The following is a 5,000-nucleotide window of genomic DNA, read 5'->3' on the forward strand; positions in this document are numbered from 1 at the left end:
CTCTATCTCTCTCCAACAGCGATACCTCTCTCTCTCTCTCCTCTCTCTCTCTCTCTCTCTCTCTCTCTCTCTCTCTCCTCCGCTCTAACAGTAACCAAATGAGAAAGTTGCATTGTAAAAAATTACATTTTTATTAAGTTAACAAAAGATAATGATCCAAGTCTTACTGACTAACTTAAAACCCCAAAACAGTAAATGTCTAAACTGTACTGATCACACCAAATGTCTCCCTCGGTCCCCGCCCACATAGTTCCTTGCCAGAACCGTCTGTTTCAAAGACATAAGATCACCTAAAGTACACACACAAGTTTAACAATCAGAGATTAAAGATTGAATATTCCAATAAAATGTCAATAGATCACAAGCCACTCTTTGGCTAAAACAGTTCAAAACTCACCCAAGCAAACCGGAATATTTAACCACTATATTATCAACACTTTTCGGAGAGCACCACGGCATCCTGCCTTTCTTCCAAGACCCTCTATCAAAATCCCCCATAGACTTGCATATGATATATTTAAAGGAAGAGGGTGCACACACACATACGAACGCACAGTTCGACAACGCCTCACATTACTGCTAAACCAGTTTCCCAAAGGCACTTTGAGAAGAGATTCATGAACTGAGTACATTGACTTGTCTAACTATGCAGAATTATCACACGCCACCCACAGAAAACCATTGATCAGCCTTTCTCGGGGTCGTTTGCTTCTCCACATTCCAATAGGGTCACAGTGAATATATTGGCAGTCTATCATTAATTATAACCCTAGGCGTAATACGGATCGGCCACTAACCATGCTAGCTCCCGCCTGCAAATGGTCAAACAAAACAGCTTATATATATAAAACAACTTGGCCGGCTTAAAATAAAATATAAAAGTAATAACTGCATGTCCTCTGGCATTATAAAGTAAAGTCTGTTTACGCTTTTAATCTCCAAATAACACTAGAATTTTCTCTCATCTCGGATTTTTGAATATCCCTCTTTGTTTGTCTGCGACTAGCTGAACAGACAGTAGCTAAATGTAGCAGGCTGTAGCAGGCTGTAGGAAGACGGAATGCTTCCCTCATTGTAGAAGACTTCTAACGACTTCTGCAGATCCCCAAAAGTGCAGTTGAACTCTGTAGACTCTCGTGATCACCATCGTGGAAACTCTTGTAATCACCCTGGACAAAACGACCGCCCAACACTCTGCACGGTTTTGGTGGACGTCTTGCTAGCCTTGGGAACGACTTTTTGGTGTGTTAGTATGACAGTCAAGTCGTCGGTCAATCTAAGAAAATTAACCCCAGACTTACTACTTCTATCAAACAACGATCTCAAAAAGTCAGAAATACTAACTGAGCGTCTCCCAATTAACTCACTTTAATATGACTACTAAATCATAAGTCATTATCGTAACTCTCAAAGAAAAAACATCAAGTTCTCCAACTCAATTCTCCAGATCCACACATCAGCACACACACAACTCAAAAATTCACAGCAACTCCATGGACTTCTGCACTCACTTTTCAAACTCGAATGTTCTCATAGTAAAAAAAAACAAAAAAAAAAAAAAGGAAAAAAATCGTAATGAGTCCCAAGAAAAAAAAAATATCGTAACAAGCCCCCAAACCCAAAAATTTTCTCTCAAGCTCTGATATCTGATACATAGCAACTCACAAAATCAGTAAAAAATCTCATGTTTAACAACAAAAACCCCTTTACTGCTCATACAATTAAGTACAATAAGACTTAATGTCAAACTCCCACTTACGTAATAACAACTCCCGATAATTACATCTTTTCCTGTCCAAAAAGAAAATGCTATTTAAAACTCAATCCCCAATTACATCTCTCATAGGAAAGGAAAAAAAGGAAGAAAACAAAAAAAAGATACCAGATTTCCCCCAATCACAAACAAAAACATAGTACATGTATAATAAGCATAACTCCCCCGCGTTTTTCCCAAGAAATGCCCCATGAATAGCTACGGAATTTCTCACATCGCAACTTTATCGACTAACAAGGCCAGCAAAGCAAACTCTTACACATGCGGCTTTCGTGAAATGCTATTGTCAACATTTCCAGATATTGCAAAACTCTGAGCAATCACCATCAAGGAAAAGGAACAGCACACAGCGCTTGTCAGCAGAAAAATCCACCTGCGGACATATGCTCAAACAGCGGCACAAAGAATGTCTATCGACACACAAGTTTGGAAAACTCATGATTCTACAGAAAAAATTGTCTGTACTGGCACGAAGTAAGCACATTTCACAAAATTAACTCCAGGATATGACTAATATTTTCAAAAATTTGTCTCAAAGACGTATTCTCTCAACATGACTTTGCCCAATTTATATGCCTCCAAAAATAATACACTTGTGAACATAAAAAAATGCACACATCCATAGGACCACAATGCAGTATTGCCACTCGCCTCCAAATCAGTCACGAAACCAAAGAGAAGAACCACAGAAATCTTCTCTTGCTCCAAAAAAAACAAAACTCCCCATAACCACAAAAAAAGGGTCACCCGCCAAATTATATTCCATCTCATACATAAATATGTTGCACCATATTAATAAGACCACTCTGTGAAAAAATATTTCCTCCATTTGGTTAATAACCACATCCACATATTCTCCAGGAATAAAAAATATTCACCTGTTTTCGGCAAATAAAAAAATATTTACCTCTATTTCCCCAATAACTCCATGTGGAATAAAACAAGGCTCCAAAAAATATTAAATCTCCAAAAAGGAATATCAAAAAAATGAAATCCTATCTGCCCAAAAAATGTGCACTCAAAGCATTTAGCTCACACACTCACAAATATTGCTCCATAATCTCCAAATATGTGTCTCCATTGCAACAAAGATGGCTGCAAAATAATTGAACTAAACATAGCTCTCATCACCATTGGCAAATATCAAAATGGCCAAAAATATATCTCCAAATAATATTATCTCATCTCAAAATAATTATAACTCCAAATTAATCCTACCTCAATTCTCCGAGAGAATAACTCAATGTTTATAGTAAAAAAAACTATAAAACTCTCTCCATTTAGCATAACTGCTAAAAAAAGGCAAAAACTCGGCAAATAAAAACTCTAGAAAATTCTAGAAAAATCACCATTGTGCCACAATTCATTATAACAGAACTCCAATTCACAGTTTCTAAGCAAAGACTTCTCCATATGCACTACGGCATAGGCACTAGAAAACTTAACCAAGTTTCCTATCTCTCACAAAGTTGTCACAAATACAACAAAGGTTTTGTGCAAGAAACTCACAATTTCTGGACACAAATATCCAGAGAAAAAATGTAGTGCCATTACATATGCATTCAAATCAGTGTAAGAATTCTCCCGTAAATTTCTCTACAGCATCAAATAGCTGAAACACAAACACGTTCCCGAATAATGACTCTAAGTCACGAACTGAGATATTAAAAAATATTCACACCAACTGGAGAAAAAAAAAAAAAAATTCAAATTCATTCCCTTCGTAAAAAATCTTGTGTCAGCGATGGCTAACTTCCAAAAAGGAGAAAAGAAAAATCTACGGCATTGTCAACTATCTCTCGTAACTCACTAGATGTCAAGCAATTATCTGCTGAACTCATAAAAAGGAAAAAAAACTAAAATAATGTGTTGTTAGTTCCTCCCAAATTCAAAAAAGATTTCACCACCCTTTGATAGCATTACAGTACCCACGTATTAGTATAACAAAAATCAGTATCAGAAATATCATTATCAGCAAAACCACTAGTATTAGCATAAAAAACATCACCCAATGTTAATGCTTGTCCATTCTCCAAGGATTAAGTACAAAATTCACCAAAAGTTCACCAAGATTCAACACAATTCACCCAGATTCAGCCAGATTCATCAAGATTCAGCAAAACTCATCACTCATGAATCACTGAAATATTCTCCAAAGTTACAAAAACTCAACAAACATTTAAGACAAGAGTTCTCCCATTAATTCAGTGTAATAATTCTCCATTAATAATTATCTTTAATAATGATAAAATAATCTTCCATGAAATATCTCAAATCTCTCGTAAAACAGTCTCCCACAATGATAATTATACTTAAGCAACTCTCCCGTGAAACATCTCATACAACGATACTAATTATTAACAATAATAATAACTCTCCATAGTAATAAATCTCTTGCAAAGATATCAAGTAAGGGTGTAATTCAAAATAGCATACAATAGTAATGCTGAACCCCATGATATACCACCATCGCCACACCCAAAACCACACCATTCACGGCATCGGGCATTAACCATTCACCACCATTTTCAAAGTAATCCCTCTAACACAATAAAAAAAAAATAATAACAATCTGTGTATCCCCATTATATCTGTGTCTTCCAAGGCATAAGGAAAATATACAACACATCCCGTGCATGTTAACTACTTTTCTCCTCATTCACGGAAAGAAAAATCTCTTCTTATTTCCTTTTCTCTTCATCCAGAGAATAAAATCTCTTTTCTAAAAGAAAGACTCTACGGGCATTTTACTTCATCAACTAATTAATCAGCTGATGTCCTAGCATTCATTGTAAAGGCCAGACTCGTATTCCAACAGCCCGACAAAGAGGAGAGGGTTCACTCACACTGAAAAAAAAAAAAAAAAAAAAAATCTCCCCCCACTGAGCATCGAAGCACCCCTCAGTCAAGCGATAGAACACCACCCTCTTGAACGGTGTCTGAGTAACCCCCCAAGGTATACACTAGTACCCATCTCCTTGCAATACCCCCTTAGGCAGGCCAGTAGTACCCTTGCAATATCCCTTAGGCAGCGGTACCCGCCATGCAATGCCTTCCTGTGCCGGTTAGCAGAAATGTGCTGAGCCACTAAGAAAATGGTGGGCGCTTTGTCTCCAAGCAAAATATGCCATCCAAGCACAGTTCGCATGCATAAAAAACATCTTTATACACCCTGATATTAAACAAAGACGAATGCGTCTATTCTAAACACTCGCCAATAAAGAAA

This window comes from Macrobrachium nipponense, chromosome 18 (assembly GCF_015104395.2).
Source record: "Macrobrachium nipponense isolate FS-2020 chromosome 18, ASM1510439v2, whole genome shotgun sequence".
NCBI classification, from domain to species: Eukaryota; Metazoa; Arthropoda; class Malacostraca; order Decapoda; family Palaemonidae; genus Macrobrachium; species Macrobrachium nipponense.